The 19,092-nt window shown below is 40.4% G+C and overlaps 1 long non-coding RNA gene across 1 annotated transcript; it reads right to left on the reverse strand.

Annotated features, from left to right (window-relative positions):
• Positions 1–2,077: 2,077 nt before the first annotated feature.
• Positions 2,078–5,762, reverse strand: LOC116410946. Its single transcript, XR_004222778.1, has 3 exons — positions 5,632–5,762; positions 4,443–4,504; positions 2,078–2,196 (listed from the first exon to the last, which is right to left on the reverse strand). It is a non-coding gene; the product is annotated as an uncharacterized LOC116410946 (long non-coding RNA).
• Between the last annotated feature and the right edge of the window lie 13,330 nt (positions 5,763–19,092).

Consider the following 19,092-nt stretch of genomic DNA (forward strand, 5'->3'; position numbering starts at 1 on the left):
TGATAGGCCTAAGGCTTAAAAATTAAGCTATGTAAATTGTGGCTATCAAATCATCAGTATATATATATCATCTTTTTCAATAATTTTTCAACCCAAATCACCTATGTTACTATGCCACCCAGTTATTGCTTGACATTCACATGATCCACCTGAAACTGCGCTTACCCAAACTGGGTACATAGTTTAATTGTTTATCACAAGAAAAGAGGAGAGCACCTTCACGCAGATGAACTGCTTCAGCCTTTATTCAAACCACAGCACACAACATGTTTCGGGCTGTATCAAGCCCTTTCTCAAGTGTAACTAGTTAACAACAACGTGAACATTTGAACCCATAGCCCCACCTCCTAAGCACTAATTGGTGCTTGCAAATATCCAGCCTAATTACTTTAGATCACCATATATTTCTTTTTACAAAATATTTATAGAAAAGCCCATCAATTAAAAAAAGTCCATAATTAGAAAAACTCTGTATAGAAAGTGCTTAGATGATCCATCCTTTGTGCACAGAAAACTGTGGAAAAATATATTAAAATCAGAAAATCACCAATTAAACATACATATACCAGGGTGCCTGGGACTGCACATCACCATGCCTACCAAATAAGTACCATGTATAACAAATAACATGATAAAAACTATTATAAAAACAATCTTAGGCTGATGCCACACCAGGCGTAGGGCTGATTTTTTCGGCAAGTGGAAAAACGCTTGCTGAAAATTCAGCTCTACGCCTGCACCCGAATGAATGAGATACGCTCGGGTGCAGGCACAAGTAGCAGGCGTAGGGCTGAATTTTCGGCAAGCGTTTTTCCGCTTGCCGAAAAAATCAGCCCTACGCCTGGTGTGGCATCAGCCTTACCCTCATTTTTATGTAGCTACCCTTTCTGGTAAATAAGGCTTTCAAAGCCTGCAAAAAGATAACACATATATAGATCCATCAGTGTATAGATAAGCTAAAGAATTTCATAAAAAAGGTTTTAAACTCCAAGCATCATTAAGCCCATCCGGTACCAATGTACTGAGTTTCTTTATCCATTTACCTTCACACTTTAAGAGCTCTTTCTTTTGATCGCTACCCCTCAATTTTAAAGTCACCTCATCTAAGACACACCATCTAAGTTGTGCTACATTATGCTTATGTTCAATAAAGTGTCCAGATACTTGTGTGTCAGTTTGTGTATTAGCTTTAAAGTTCCTAATATTCCCTTTATGCTCTTGAATTCTTAATTTTACCTCTCTTGTGGTTTGACCCACATAGCCCAAACCACACGGGCATTTCAATAGGTAGACTAGACCACATATGAGGAATTACATGTTCCATAGATTTTTAAAGGGATCTCGTACCCTTTTGTTGGATGATGTATAACTTTACCTCTCATTATTGAGGAGCAGCAGTTACAATTTAGACAAGCGAAAGTACCTATTTTTGGCATACTTTTAAATCTCGATCTCTCTAGTCTAGTGTCAGAAGGACATAAAATGTCTTTTATTGTAGAACCCCGTTTGTAACTGAACAGAGGAATATCTTGAAACAATTTACCAAAGTGTTTGTCATTTTGTATCAAAGGCCAGTACTTATGAATCACACTCTGTAGCTTACTGCTATGTTGGTTAAAAGTAGAAATAAACGTTATTCTCTGATTATTTTGCCTCTTATTATTACTACATAACAAATCATTTCTATCCAGTTTATCTACTTCATTGATTGCAGTCTGTATTTTGCATCTCTTATACCCTCTTTCAACAAATCTCTCTACAAGCCCAGTTTTTACTTGCTCATATTTCTCTGGACGTGAAGAGATCCTTTTTACACGCATAAACTGCCCTTTAGGTATTGCACGCATTACTTTCGTATTATGATAACTTTTAGCGTGTAACAAATTATTTCTATCCACTGTTTTTCTATACAGGTCTGTCTGCAATATATCATTGTACAAGGATATCTTCACATCCAAGAAATTTAATTCTGACCTAGACCACGTAGTATAAAGTAGATTTTTTGATTGGCCAGATTGGTTTCAAGCAATGTTTCCTCTATATATACCATACCTTCTTCATGGGGGATAGAAGTATAGAGGCTTTGAATATCTATGCCACACAGAATCAAATCTGGTGGTACTGGTCCCATCTGCTGTAATCTGACTAACAGGTCTGTTGTGTCCTTCAAACATATATTGCTTTTTGTACTTCCTTCTGTAAATAAAAATCAACATATTTAGATAAAGGTTCTAAAACAGACCCTATGCCAGAGACTATCGGCCTCCCAGGGGGGGTTTTCCAAAGTTTTATGTATTTTTGGTAAAAAAATATAGAACAGGGACCCGTGGATGTGTAGTCGTAAGGAATTCCCTCTCAACGTTATCAATTATGGCATTCAACCACGCTTTTTTGATTTTACCTGTAGGGTCATTGGCTATAGGGGCATAATGTCCTGGTATATTTAGTTGTCTAAGGGCCTCCATCACATATTGGCTCCTATCGAGTACAATTATTCCTCCCCCCTTATCTGCTTTACGAATAATGATATCACTGTTGTTTTTTAGTGTATGCAGAGCTTGTCTCTCACTTAACGTTAAGTTCTTCTGGTGCCTTACCAACTTATTACCATCCAGTTTTCTTATTTCAGCAATAACAATTTTTTCAAAAGCATCAACAGAATCATTTTGTAAATCAGGAATAACTGTGCTAGGTTTCTTAAACATACTTGTTGAACTAGCATCACTTTTACCCAATAGCTCAGTATTTACCTGTTTAAACGTGCTTGTTAAACTATCACTCACATCATTAGAATTACACATTTTTAACTTAAGTTTCCGTCTAAATTTTAGAAAGTCAATTTCCAAGTCCTCTATACTTGTAAGGTATGTGGGAACAAAACCTAACCCTTTATTTAACAAGGACAGTTCAGCTGCTGAAAGTTCAGAGAAGAGATGTTAAAGGAACAGTAACACCAAAAAATGAAAGTGTATAAAAGTAACTAAAATATAATGTGCTGCTGCCCTGCACTGGTAAAAGTTGTGTGTTTACGTCAGAAAGTCTACTATAATTTATATAAATAAGCTGCTATGTAGCCATGGGGGCAGCCATTCAAAGGAGAAAAGGCACAGGCACATAGCAGATAACAGATAAAACACTATTGTATTCTACAGAACGTATCTGTTATCTGCTATGTAACCTGTGCCTTTTCTCCTTTTTTCCAGCTTGAATGGCTGCCCCCATGGCTACACAGCAGCTTATTATATAAATTATAGTAGTGTTACTGTAGCAAACACCCCAGTTTTACCAGTGCAGGGCAACAGTGCATTATATTTTTATTACTTTAAAGCTCTTTCATTTTTTGGTGTTACTGTTCCTTTAATAACCACATTTTCTACCTCTGCTGACGTCTGTTTCTCCTGGGGTACTGTTCTCTCCCGAGTTCAATTGTTTGTTGCATTGGTGTCACAACTTGTATACATGTGCACAAAAACACAACTTAAACCCATAGTTGTTGGATTTTTTTAGCTCTGGCTTCCCTTAGTTAGTTGCTATGGATTACTGCCCACAGACAAATTTGACAAGTGTTGATAAATAACCCCCTATATCTTAACATAAACACTGGGATATACCCAGAAATGAGAAAAGCTTTTGGGTTATAAGACTAAAGGACCCCAATGCAAACACCACACCTTTGGAACCCACATTCGGACGGTAATGATTCAAGTTTTTGCTAACTAACCAGGATGCTCTTCAACAAATTTGACTGGAGGAACCACTGTTATATTTAATATACAAGAGCCATGAATATCCTGTAAATTAAATCCTTATAAACAAAGCTTTGTGATGTTATCGGTTATAGTTGGTGCTTAGTCATGTCATTTCTGTCAAGTGACTTACTGAAACTTTAGTATTATAATAAATAAAGTACCCTCTGTTGTAAAATATGAAGGTTGGATCTTTTGGGCAGAAGTGTCAGACTGGCCCACCAGGATACCAGGAAAACTCCTGGTGGGTTCAGGTGTCTGTGGGCCCTTATGCTAACTATTTAGCCTATTTCATGGTTATTTTAAAATTTCATGTGCCTATGAAAATCCATATGACCGTGTCAGTATTAATAATGAGTTACAACTAAAAATTGAGGGGGGTGCTTTATAACCGTGTCTGGAATATCTGGAGTGTAGGATGAACAATCAGATTGCATGGGGGAATCTGAAATAAACTCCTACACATGTCTGTACTAAACACATTTCTATATAAAGATTCATTTTGATGGGAAGTCATGGTCATGCAACCTGTCCACCAATGCCCAACTGGAATTGGGCATTGGCCATACGCCATATCCTCTGTTTTCCCTGGCCAGTCATTGGCGATGTACGCAGGATTATGTATAAAAACAAAAGCAAGTTCAGGGAAATGTAACTATTGATTTTAGTTGAGAGCAGAAATACAGTATCACTTACAGGAAGTGACAATCCCCATCAGTTTCTGGGTGAGTAAACACCACGGCTACTTCAAACAAGCTCTAGAAGAAAAACAAAAATAATAATAACATGTTACTAAAGGTCCTCTAGCTGCCGATATTGGTCCTTGAAATCAGCCAGATATAGATCGAGCAGGTTAAAAAATCTAGTCGGATCAGGGACCACATAGGCCCGAACTGAAGGTGTTCGGGCACGTTTAGGCAGCTGATATGGTTCGGTGGGATTTAAATGGCACAAATTGCACATGGCTATAATAATAACAATGCAACAAGAAATTCTTATCAATGCCTGCATGCAAGGTTACTTACAGGGCAATGGCACAAATATCAGTTCCAGGTATATTAATACTCAGGCAATTTTCAGTTCAGCAGGTGACAAAACAATTTCATGTCTCCCTATTTATTTCAGCAGAAGGTCAGATTAAAGAAAAACTGACTTTCACATTTCTATTACAGGACACACAAGCGTTCCTGCCAGTCCATGCAGCCCATGATTCAGAGTGCCTTTCAGACCACCAAGCTGGAAATTGCCCCGGTAACCAATTGTGTGGAAACGTTCCATGTGTCATTGCCACACCTCAACATTTTTTGGCCTGTCAATTATTTTTTTTCCTGCTGATGGGAATTATTTTTAAAAAAATTGCTCCCTGGTCTATGGGGGAAAAAAAGCCATATGGCCTTAACATGTACATTTTGACGAAAAGTAAAAACTGAATTTTAGTAAATTTGCTTTCCCATATAACTGGTTGAGACTGAAATCCCCTCATACACTCGTATGGGAGCTTATATGAAGAATGCTCAGGACCTGGGCTTTTCTGGATAAAAGATATTTCTGCCATTTGGATCACCATATATTAAGTCTACTAAAAAATAATTTAAACATGAAACAATATGATAGTTTTGCCACCAATATGGATTCATACAGCTTAGTTACCATCAAGATACTGTTTTATGATTACAGAGAAAAAACTAATGAATTTCGAAAATTTAAATGATTTGATTTAAATGTAGTATATGGGACACCAAAACATGACGCTGGTTGTATGTGCTTAACACTTAAATATATTTCTTTGTTTTGCATAAAAATCTTGGTCTTGCTGGCCTTTTCTGAACGATATATATGTATAACAAACACACAAATATATTGTATTTGCACAGAAAACTGGCACCTTGCCGTCTGCATGAATTCCCAGTTCAGTTGATAGCAGAGGATGGATGATCCATTTGTAGGCTTCCTTCAACTGTACAATGTCTGCTTTATCCAGCCAATGGCCATCTTTTCTAAAGAACAATATACACACACAAAAAAATGTAGTTACACATAATGAATATTTCCTACTGTGAGCACACATAAATTCTGCATAACCACTTGGGTCTCATGCAGCATTTATATCTATCTTTAAAGGACAAGGAAAGGCAAAGTCACTTGGGGGTGCCAAAATGTTAGGCACCCCAAGTGACTTAAATCACCTACCTTTTACCCCAGGCTGGTGCCCCTGTTCGGAGAGAACAGCACCAGCCCGGGGTAGCTGCTGCGCTACCTCCTTCCTGTCTCGCCGTGCGTGCGCATGCGCAGTAGAGTGAAAAAGCCTAACTTTAACAGAGAAGTCGGCTTTTCACTCTACTGTGCATGTGCCTGTCGTGGGGTCCCAGCAAAACGAAGCAGAAAGGAGGAAGCGCTCGCTACAGGTACCCCGGGCTGGTGCTGTTCTCTTCCAACAGGGGCACCAGGTACAAGGTAAGCGATTAAAGTCACTTGGGGGTGCCTAACATTTTGGCACCCCCAAGTGACTTAGCCTTTCCTTCTCCTTTAAAGGGGTGGTTCACTTCCATAATAACATTTATACATAGCTGTTATGTGGTAAAAGAAGCATTTTCTTTTATATTTATATAAAAGAATGTTATTTATGTTAATGAAAATAAAGTGTTTAGGAGATATTCACCATGCTAATTCACAGTTGACCACAATAAGCATTTCTATCACATGCAGGTTGGGCAGAACTTGTTTCAAGCACTGATGCGCATGTCCCCGTACCTTTTCAGTCATATATGTTCCAATTCATCAATCACATCAGCGCCTGAAGCAGGCTGTGCCCAATCTATGTGTGACATAAGCCGCACTGAGATGAGGACCAGACTTGTACAGACTTGTGTGAATGAGCAACTAAGGGGCTGATTTACTAATCCACAAATCCGAATGAGAAAAATTCGGATTGGAAAACGTTTTTTTGCAATTTTTTCGTCGCCGTTACGACTTTTTCGTAAATTGTTGTGACTTTTTCATAGCCATTACGACTCTCGCAAATTGTCGCGACTTTTTCATAGCCATTACGACTCTCGCGAATTGTCGCGACTTTTTCGTATTGAGCACTCGAAAAATTTGCGACAATCCGCGAAAAAGTCAAATTTGTTTTAGTATGAATACTTTTTCCAGGAAAGGCAATTTAGAGTAATCTATCTTAACCCCAACATTAACAGAATTAAAGAATCATACAGCATATGTTGACAAACAATATAAAAATGTGTGGCTAGATGTAATAATTGCAACATAAATCTTCCTAAACTCATGTCCTGTGTAATAAGGATTCAAAGGAGTTTGTCCTGGAAAGGTATCTAAAGAGAATAATGATCGATGGAGGGCAGTCAGAGACTAGGTACAAAAATCTGCCAAATTCAGTAATATAAACAAACAAGATCTGCTGCTGGAAAGAAGCACAGTCCCAAATTACAGAATTGGAATCAACATATAATTAAATAAGGATCCTCTGCATACATTACAAAATAAAAACATCTGTGCAAAAAAATCATATGTAATTTGCAAAACTGCAGAAAACAATCTCGGAACCATTACATATCTCAAAGATGCACTGGAGTCAATGGAAAGGCAAAATTACATTGCCTTTAATGTGTTATTGGCAGGCTGGATGGCGCACCAGGTTTGCACAGGCATCCAGGTCACTTTGCCAGACAGCATTCTTCTGAAACTCCTCCCAAACAGAATCGACATAAATAAATGGAGGGACAAAACTCAGCAATAGAACGAAATATGACACCATCGCTGTTAACATGGTTTATATAATTTTATTATTTCTTATTTTTTCTTTTTCAGTGTTGAAAAAAACTGGGCAATGCAATGTATCTACATTTCACAAATGTAAACGATCATCTGTAATGCTCAATAAAAGAACTGTTTAAAAAAAAAAAAAAATAGCTGAGCACTGAGTGGTCCAGCCACTCACTGATCAGTGCCACATTACTACTGGACATTTCTATAACTATGTGAAACATCACTCAAGTTGTAATGTTAGGTCAAGGGCACGCCAAGCAAATTGTCTACTTTCCTCCTCAGGCGTTTTTTATATATGCAGAGGAAAGTGGGTACTCCTCCCCATAACTCCATTCATAGGCCTGGTGTCTGCCTGCATGGAGCTACACAAAGCGTATATCGTAAAATACAGGTATAGGACCCGTTATCCAGAATGCTCGGGACCAAGGGTATTCCGGATAAGGGATCTTTCCGTAATTTGGATCTCCATACCTTAAGTCTGCTAAAAAATCAATAGAACATTAATTAAACCCAATAGGATTGTTTTGCATCCAATAAGGATTGATTATATCTTAGTTGGGATCAATTACAAGGTACTGTTTTATTACTACAGAGAAAAAGGAAATCAGTTTTAAAATTCTGAATTATTTGATTAAAATGGAGTCTATGGGAGACGGGCTTTCCGTAATTCTGAGCTTTCTGGATAACGGGTTTCCGGATAAGGGGTCCGATACCTGTACTTGAATGTATGCATTTTAGCACCAATATCCACCTCATGTAGCTCAATACAGGTCAATGGCAGGCCTGTCAATGGAGCTATGAAGGTGTGCATATATAAGCGGATCCAATTTCTTCCGCCTCTATAAAAAATGCTTGCAGAGGAAAGTGGACAATTTTCTCAGTGTGCCCTTGTCCTAAATGTCTGTTTGTAACCAACAACATAAATATGCAATAATTATCTCACAGATTATTTGTCTCCATGAGGGTCAAACACTGACTGAGCAAAATATTAGGTTCCATGATCTGTTCGGTCTGATTCAGTAAATCAGTTGTAAAAGAATGACAGATAGATGGATTCTATACCATGGTCTCACTTTCTTTGCCATTTGTTAGCAATTTTATGGACTGAGTTTGCACAGGTGAACAGTACAAATACATTCAGAGCACCTACAGAATATAAATTGGATTTCTTAAGCTGGCCATACACGACCATTGGTCGCACGAAACATCGCCAGATCCGCCACACACAGTCAGGGCTGAAACAGCAGATAAGGAGGTAGAAACAATAGGATTTCTACCTCCTTCTGCCGATTCAGCCCTGACGGCAGATTTTGTTCAGGCGCCTTCTATGGCGCCCGATCAAAATTTTCTAACCTGGCCGATCGGCGAGTCGTCCAATATCAGCAGCTTCCTGCGATATCGGTCGACTCGCCGACATGCCATACACGCACCGAATATCGTACGAAACGAGGTTTCGTACGATAGTATCGGTGCGTGTATGGCCAGCTTTAGAGAGACAGCCTGCTGCCACTTCACTGACATAAGAAATGCTGCTTAATCCTCAGAAGAATTGTTTTTCTCATTACTGTGCACAAAGTCATCTGCAACTCAGCTTCCTGTGTCATATCCTGTGTTGGAGTGTGGGAAATCTGTGTTACATTGTGGATTTCCACTGTTTTACGCCAGATTCCTTTAACCATTTCATTGCTAACCAACAAGCAATCTCCCTGCACTCTAGATTCTAAATTTCCAGGTTTCCTTTTGAATCAAGTTACTATGTTTGTTACAAGTTATGCTGCAAGATTAAGAAACATTAAACACACTGAAAAGGTTAAATGTAGTGAATTGTGGACAGCATAATAACATGATCTCTCAAAGTAGCTGGCATGCATGTCCAGCATTACACATTCAATATGATACATGATTTCCCAATAACATCCTGCTTTCCTAGTTCCTGGTGAGTGTACACTTCATATTAAACGGCTGCTATAATCCCGAAATGTCCCTTTTTGTAAATAGTTATGTTATATTAAAATGATATAACAATATAGTCTTTAATGCACTACTAATTAGATTTGAGTCATTTTGTTTTAGTAAATATATCCAGTTTTCAATCAATTACAAATGTTATAGCAGAAGTGCAGTCTTTAACTTTTATTACAATGTAAGCAAGGCCCACAGAACCTGGTGCGAAAATTAGTTTAACCTCCCTCCATTATCGTTCCCAAATCCACTTGTCCTCAATAACCTTCAATATTTTTATCCTAACCCATATATGCCCAAATATACTCCTCAAACAAAGAGAGAGATTATGAGCACTCAATCAAAACCATGCTGTAGTGTTGATTAGCTGCTATTTTGTCAGCGCTGGACAGTATGGAACTGACCAGCAACAAATGATATGAAGCCATTATTTGCATACACAAGAGAGAAGGAAATGTGCCCAAAATGTTGTACTAATACTAAAAATGTATTTAAAGGGATTCTCACAGGGATTCTAACAAGGAAGCTATTAAAGAACCTGTATTATGCATCAGGAAATTTTTATCATCTTTTTCTTAATAATTATTATTGCAATGTAACAAACAATAAATTTGTAACAAGTGACATGTTTACATTTTATAGGAATCTCAGGGACTACATTAGATGTTTATTAGGTTTCTTCTTGACAGTTGAAGTAAATAAATGATCTATGGATACAAACTATGAACATCGATCTCTTATATTGGTTTTATCAAAAGTAAGTTATAATTCTTTAATAGAATTATAATTGTTAATTTAATAATGGTTATTTCTATAAAGCTAATGTTATACTAAGGGGCACATTTACTAATACACGAATCCGAATCACGAATGGGAAAAAATAGTATTGGAAACAAAAATTTCGGAAGATCGCAAATATCACGAAAATGCTTACGAAAAAATCGTATTAGTCATGATAATATCGCATTGGCGATCCGAAAGTCACGAAATTTTCGTACCGAACAATTGTAAACAACGGTAAAACCTTTGCGATTTTTTCGTGCAAACGTCCGAAAAAGTCATGTGTCATGCGAAAAAGTCATGCGCCGTATGAAAAAGTAGTGCGCCATACGAAAAAGTCGTGCGGACGCCCGAAAAAAACGGCGAAAATACGCTCGGAGCGTTCGTGCTTTTGTAAATGTGCCCCTAAGTATTGTGCAGAGCCTTAACAAGATTTGGTACAGTGCCATTCCTCAAATACTGAATGCTTGGGACCTGGGGATTTCCGGATAAGGGGTCTTTCTGTAATCTGAATCTTCATGCCTTAAGTCTACTAAAAAAATAATGTAAACATTACATAAAACCAATAGGATATTTTTGCCATCAATAAGGATTAATTTTTTCTTAGTATGGATCATGTACAAGGTACTGTATTATTATTACAGAGAAAAATGAAATCATTTTTAAACATGTGAATTATTTTCTTAAAATGGAGTCTATGGGAGATGGTCTTCCCGTAACAGACTGGATAACGGGTTTCTAAATAACTGATCCCATAACCATATGTAGGGACCCATAGGGTTATTGTGCCCCTATGGCTTTAAGCCCTACACTTCTTCTTTTCCTGTTACTGGGCAAAGACCCATGTATAATTTTTGGTATTAACATATAGCTAAGGCTAGACCACACCCTACCACACTTTAATATAGTGTTAGGAAAGGGGTGGTTCTGCCTTCTTGGTCTGCAGCATTTGTTCTGTGTGGATGCTCCTTGAAGCCTGGGATCCACACCAGCCCAGAAGTTTAGGCCCCAAGGGAGACCAGATTCACATTATATATTCTGTTGCCATTTTGCCTTTTTTACAAATAGGGATGCCACCTTGTCTGGAAAAAAATACCAGCCTTCCTATACCTTAATCTTTGTTTCCGATTAATAACATTAGCATCAAGCATCATTTTTAACAGGCAGAGGTGGCAACTCTATTTACAAATTATTGGTTCATATTCCCCCAGTTTTTCACTAGTTACACACAGGTCAAAACTCAGGCTGATAATATTCTTTTCAGCCACCTCTTTTCAGGCATTAGCATCTTGTTGGAGAGAAGTTTGTAACCTGCCTTCACATCATCACTCAGGGTGTTTTTGTGAATATGCAAATCTACGGTGAAAAACCATAACACGTCTTCTTTTGTGTGCCTAATTATGATGGCTGAAAACAGAAATCAAGTACCTGGTAAATTCTGTATTAAAATAGTTTTCTTTCTGAAACCAGGTGCAATTAATGATTAATTACAATGCAATTGCTAATTAACTAAAGATACATCTATAGGGATGGTATGCACACTGATAACCACCGTAGAAGGCAAATCTGCAGAGTAAAAGTGACAATACACAGGCCGATTCTAGCTGCCGATATCGGTCCATTACACCGATTCGCAGCTTATCTGCCCGTGTATGGGCACAAACGACAGGCCTGCCTGCCTGACTTACATCTGGCCTGAAATCGGACAGATCTTGATCGGGCAGGTTTGATTTTTCTGTCGGATCCCCGAACCGAAGGCACCTATACCCGTCATTCTAATTCGAATGTTTGGCCCCAGGGCCAAACGACTGAATTAGACAGGTATCACCCACCCATAGGTGGGGATATCCTGAGAAGATCCGCTTGCTTGCCTACGTTACCAAGCAAGCAGAATTTACCGCATATGGCTACCTTAATGCTTCACAGGGCTACTACATGACAGATCGCTAGAGGGTGCATCTGGGGAGACCAAGGAAGGGAAGAGGTAGGATTGGAGCAGGATGAGGGATTAGGTAGGCTGGCCAGGGGTAAATTTGAGGATATTACAAATTTACCAGCAACTACATTGGTGGTAAACTTGTAATACCGGCTCCAGCCTTGGCAGAAGTTTTACTGGCTAGGTTAGTAAAAATACTGGCCAGATGGCAACCCCAATGCTTGCTGGATAATCTTGACCGATATCTATGTACCGTGGATATCACTCGGTTCATTATTAACAGGTTTTGAAAATCTGCTGATGTCAGTAAATCCTTGCATAGACATCTACAGTGTCAGTAAATCCGTGCATAGACACATATCTCCCTATCATCTGGGCTGTCCTGGTGATATTTTATCAGTCATCTAAGTTGCCCCTTTTTTATTTGTTACCTTTAATTTATTATGTCCAACATTGTTGTCATGATGCCACTGACTTAGTAGAGGAATAAGACAGAACATGCATATCAGGTTTTCTGCATAATGCCTGTTCCTGATGTGTCTACAATGTTTTATTTTAGTCTAGGTAAATAGGAGACAGGAACCCGTCCAACTGGTTTTAAAGACATTCAGTTGTCTGCAGCACATGACTGATTGATAAAGGCAAGTCTGAACTCATTTGAGGAAGCCAACTAAGGAGTGTCTAATACTGTTGGATAAAAACTTTGTATATTTATCCAGGGACAAGGAGAAGATCAGTTACTTTATTATATATTTATTATTATATTTGTTATTAGGATCCTGAAAACTTTTTAACCAAGAAATAGTGCCTTGGATTTTATACAAGTACCTGTATAAGGTTCCTTATATGTGTTCATATTTCACTGTCTAAAAATACAATTTCAAATGCAATTTAGCCAAGGTTAATACAATTCATTGGCAGAGAAGTAATTGCCTGTTAGTTTCCCTTTCCTATTGATTTAGCAATAAAGTGTTTATCTCTACTGTCCCCCCACATGCTGGACACAAAAGGTGAAGACGCTTTCTCATAACTAGATCTAGCTGACCTACTTGAAATTTGGCCCTACCCTTAGGAGAATTATCCTTGCAGTCTTCACTTTCAGATCAAAGGACAATTGTAAAAATATTTATAGTAATAATAATGGTTATGGCCAATTTTTATGCTACACAGGGTGTTTCTGGACAAGAACTGCCACACTGGGCTGCTCTTAGCCTCAGTTCACATCTGTGGTCTTCTGTGTTTGCACCCAGAGACACTGCATAGTTGGGAGGGGCAGTTTGTTCCCATTCCTGGGTTAAAATACATCAGGGGTGTAAAGGTTCCCTAGTCTATAAAAATGGAAGCCACCACATGTTCTGTCTTTTGGTCCTTATTTGCTGGTGTGCTGATGGGCCTGAGTTGGATGTTCCAGTAGGTGAAGGAACTGCCAGGAAAGATTTGTAATTGTTTGTTTTGGGAGGCAAAGATTAGGATGGTTAGTGGAGCAGCTAGAGGTTTCAGTGAAGAGGTTAGGATGGGTTACTACTCTGTGATATCAAGCATTTACTAATTTGATATTGTACCATCTGATCCAGCACCCACCAAGTGATTGTGTAACATCTGTCCAAAATATAGTAATCATTTTGTTTTGGCAACCACATTTGAACCGCTGGCACCCAAGTTATTTGAAAGATCAGCTTTGTGTGTGGAATACATTGTGGCTAACCCTCTCTCCTACAGTACAGCGGGAGGCCAGCTGAGTAAAAGAATCACATGTAACATGTAACACATGCTTTGCCAGGAGTTGCAGCTTGCCCAGCAAATATTTAGGTAATCTATCTGGGGTAATTCTAGATTAAGGTACCCTATTTCCAAAAAGGCGAAAGCCATAGGGCTTCTTGTGATTGCCTTGAGAATAATGAACAACTAAAGGACATTCAAGGAAATCACAACATTTGTATAAATAAGTCCATATATAATTAATATAATTATTAGATTAGCATAGTATAATCTTGTTTGTCTTCAGCAGGTAAGCACGGCACAATGTTATTAGCCATAATTTATGATTACTAATTCCATACCAATGTCAAAATCCAGAAAATATGAAAGGTGTGGACATGCCTTGAGTCAACCTTTAGGAATATTGTGTTGTGTCACTGGGTCTACCACGTGATCTTGGTACCCATACTCTTCCAGATGTATACCAATAAGTCGTTAAAAGTGTTGGATGCACATACTCCTGTATGATGCTATATAGAGAAGTATGCTATGTTATATAGAGAAATATGCTATGAATAATCTTTATGATCATGGCAATATCTTATTTAGAGACTGCAGCAGTCACGCTGTACTTTTAGAAATGAGTGGCTTCCATTCTTGCTTTGTTAATAGTTAATATCCCAGCAGATCTGTAGCTGCTCCTAACAATTAATGGCTGTGTCAGAGAGTGCAACATGCATACCACACATGCAGGTGACTATATTGTCTGAATATTTCTGACGGCAAATTGGCATACATGCTCTTTTAATCTGTCTAGCTACTGGCTTGTGTTAAAATAATGGCTGTTATACTAATTGGCAAAAAATGATTTTTCAGTATTATAAACTCTATATTTAGGTCTATACACTATTTCGAAGGGGCAGGTATTGTCTGGTGCTTCATCGTTTGCGGGAGAGGAGATTTCCTGCCGGACAATGAAGCACCCCTGCAACTGGGTCATATGAGTCAAGGGTGGTAATGTAATAAAAGGTACAAAGTTTACTACAGTAAAGGTGGCCATACACGGGCCGACTATAGCTGCCGATATCGGTCCCTTGGACCGATTCGGCAGCTAATCGGCCCGTGTATGGGGAGAGCAGAGCGGCCTGGCCGACCGATATCTGGCCTGAAATTGGCCAGATCTCGATCGGCCAGGTTAGAAAATCTGGTCGGATCGGGGACCGCATCGGCTCGTTGATGCGGTCCCCGATCCGACTGCCCCATTGCCGCCCACATAATCCGATCGTCTGGCCCCAGGGCCAAACGATCGGATTATTATTTTTTTTACCTAAATGGTCCCCGATATCGCCCACCCGTAGGTGGGGATATCGGGGGAAGATCCGCTCGCTTGGCGACATCGCCAAGCGAGCGGATCTGCTCGTGTATGGCCACCTTAACCCATAGCAAACAATCAGCAGGTGACATTTATTGGGCACTGTTCAAAAGCAAACATCTGATTGGTTGCCAGGGGTCACTAGACCTGGACAGATATTGCCCATTCTTTTACATAAGCCTAGTAGTCTCTGTTTCAAAACACTGCATGATTGCTAAGGAAGATTTGACTATAGCAGCCATATAAGCTGCATTAATTCCAAACCTGAGAGCTAACTAAACTAAACAAACTAAAAAAAGCAAAACTTAACCTAAAACTTCAAAATAAATGCAAATTGTCTCAGAATATCCCTCTCTACAACATACAAAATGTTAATAAAAAAGAAACACGTAGAAACATCATCTCATATATATATATATATATATATATATATATATATATATATATATATAGTGGGGATTTAGCTGGTAGCAGCCGGTAGCGGATGGTAATCTGGGCTTCACAAACGAGACAAACAACTCTGGTTTGCAACCAAAACGATCAGGCTCCTGCCTGTGCATTATTTTCCACAGTAAAGCAGTACATATCACAACTTGGTATTTTGCAAGTAAACAGTTCAAGAACACATAAGTCTCACCAGACTGTCGTTTCAACACACAGGATACCCAAATCCTCACTGCCAATGCCCGGCAGTCCTTTTCTGGAGTCCCAGAATCAGGGGACTTTGTCGTCAGTCCAGCCTGCCCCTCTCAGTCTCTCTCAGAAACTGAACTATCTGGTCGCGACTCCCACTGCTCCCTTGCAGTGGCAGGTGGCACCCCCAGCTCCTCTAGGGGTTCCCAACACAGGCAGCGCTCCTGCTCTGTGCCCTGCTCTGAGAGTGACCTTCAATTAGACCAGGCTCAACCTCCAAGTCTCTCAGAAAACTGACCCTTGCTGCACACCCAGGCTCACCTTAAATGCTTCAGCTGTTGCCTAATTGGCTCCAGCATTCCCTAATTGGCTCCAGCATTCTCTAACCATTCTGAGGGGCACTAGCCTCTCCTGCCCTGGAGATTTAAAGGAGCCAGTACCTCAGCCTGGGTGTTATATACCTGCCATCCAACAGACAAGTCTCACTGAGACAAGCCTTTTTGTCACATACCTTCCCCCTCTGTTCGAGCCCGTGGGTTCGGACACTGATTCCCTGGTGGAAACACACCAAATAACGATATTTCCCATTGCCTCTCTCACATATCCCCCCCCTTTGTTTTGACCCAGGGGCAAAACACCTTGCAATCCCAGCAGAAACTCTCTCTCTCTCTTAAAGGGATTTCTATTTCAAGTCTCTCCACTTTGTGTTTCGTTAAAGGGATAGGGAGAAGCTTTTCACTACACCAGCAGGTGCCATTCACACCCCCTTTTAAGCATGACTTTTCCCCAGCATGGAAAAAATCCAACACCCTCATCTCAGTCTGAGAGTACACACACATGCTTTTCTGCAAGTCCTTTCTCTCAGGCACTAGTGACTCTCTTTCATACTCCTGCGTCTCTTCACTCAACAGGGTTATCACATCTGAGTTAGTCGAGTCATCTTTATCATGCACAGACACGCATTCTGCCAGTAAACTTGCCTGTGTAGTTTCAGGCTTATTTTCCACTTGATTACCATCAATGGAAAGGGGTAGGTCACCTTTGAAAGAACCCTTTAAGGCAGCCTTATTGCCTATATCACCAGGATCTAACACATGTGTATCTATGCGTGTAGCCACACACACTTTCTTCTCCTGTTTCTCATCCAATGGAGAGGAAATAGTTGCCAGACTTTTGCCAACACTGTCAGACACACAGGCCTCGCCATTTTTGTCAAAATCACGCACGCACAGCATTTTATCACTCACCGCTTCAAAACCTACAGTGGGCTCTTCCTCGGCCTGCAACACTAGGTTTTCTAGCAAACATTTGTCTTTGCCTTTAAGCTTTTTCTCACCAGATGCACCCTGCCATCTGGTAGCATTTGTCACTTCTCGCACACTGTCTTGTGACACACAGCCGGGTACACACTCAGTGTTCACATCTAGCACACATTTGGCATCATTTGTATTAACACTCTCTGCCAAACTCACATTTTCTGTATGAACATCTCCTTCCACAGCATTTGGCAAAGACCTCATTACTTTGCCTTTAAGACATTCCTCAGTCACTTGATTCATCACAAGGTTCTCACTGCAGACAGAATCTGGGGTGTCCCGAACCTCACAGCACTGATTAGGAGGAAGCTTCAAAGTAAATCCACTTTCCTCCACAGTCACTCCATCTGACTTACTCTCATTGGCAATGTGGCTGCCACTTACCTCAGAACACTCAGTTCCATTTTCACTCAAAACCTGACACTCAGTCGGCTCAACCCATTCACCTGTCTTATCAGGTACCTCAAAAAGTTTGCCATCAATGGAATGGGAACCTCCACCTGCATCATCTTGCGCACACAATGACTCTTTAGTTTTAAAGTACTGTTCCATTGTCTCCACCAGCTGGGCAGCTACAGTGGCAGACCGCTCAAAAGGACAAGAGTCAGCAGTATGACCTGGGGCATAGCAATAGGTGCAACTTACTGGTTCCACATTGCACACACTCTCAGACACGTCATACATGGTGCAGGGCTTGCGTTTTCCCTCACCTTTAAGGTACTCCCCGGTGGACTCACAACCACACAACAGGGAAACATCCTCACTTTGAATTAACCCTTCAGGTAGCAAAGCACACTTTTCTGTCATGACATTTTTCTCTCCAGCACATTGTGTTTCCACTCTCACACAATTCAGCTCACCAGAGACCTTGCCTTTAAGCACACAGTCCCAGTCCTTCACCCCACCAGCATACCGTTCCCTTTCCACCACCCCTTTAAGAACAGTCTTACCATTCCTGTAGGGTATACTTTCTGGAACTGCTGGGGATGAACTCTGGCAAACCTTTCCAGACCAGAATCCAGCATAGCCTCTCTCCTTGGCATGCTGCACTTGTGCCCACTGCACAGGCTCCAACCTTGGGGCCCCATCTCCTTGGCCTTTTCCAAGCTTGCATCCAGATGAAGCGGTCTCCTTTACCACTCGCGAAGTCTTCCTCACTTCCTTTGCCATCTGTTGCAAGTCCACACGCCGCTGTCCCTTTAAGGAATCCTGGAACAAGTCTCGCTGTAGAACACAAAACTCAGTCTCTTGGTTAGAAAACACACAGGGAGCTTTTCCTGCTCCTTGCAATGCAACACTTGTTGCCTCTTTCCCTCTGGGCTCACAGACTCTCATCCAGTCTGCTAGAAACTGCGACCACCAGTCATCATGGTGCAGTTCTGCCCCTCTATGGCACATCTTGCCGCTTTAGTACATATGTGTATGTCTCTTTAAGGATCTGTCTGCCCGCATCCGAGCACCAATTGTGGGGATTTAGCTGGTAGCAGCCGGTAGCGGATGGTAATCTGGGCTTCACAAACGAGACAAACAACTCTGGTTTGCAACCAAAACGATCAGGCTCCTGCCTGTGCATTATTTTCCACAGTAAAGCAGTACATATCACAACTTGGTATTTTGCAAGTAAACAGTTCAAGAACACATAAGTCTCACCAGACTGTCGTTTCAACACACGGGATACCCAAATCCTCACTGCCAATGCCCGGCAGTCCTTTTCTGGAGTCCCAGAATCAGGGGACTTTGTCGTCAGTCCAGCCTGCCCCTCTCAGTCTCTCTCAGAAACTGAACTATCTGGTCGCGACTCCCACTGCTCCCTTGCAGTGGCAGGTGGCACCCCCAGCTCCTCTAGGGGTTCCCAACACAGGCAGC

Source organism: Xenopus tropicalis, chromosome 5, assembly GCF_000004195.4.
Source record: "Xenopus tropicalis strain Nigerian chromosome 5, UCB_Xtro_10.0, whole genome shotgun sequence".
NCBI classification, from domain to species: Eukaryota; Metazoa; Chordata; class Amphibia; order Anura; family Pipidae; genus Xenopus; species Xenopus tropicalis.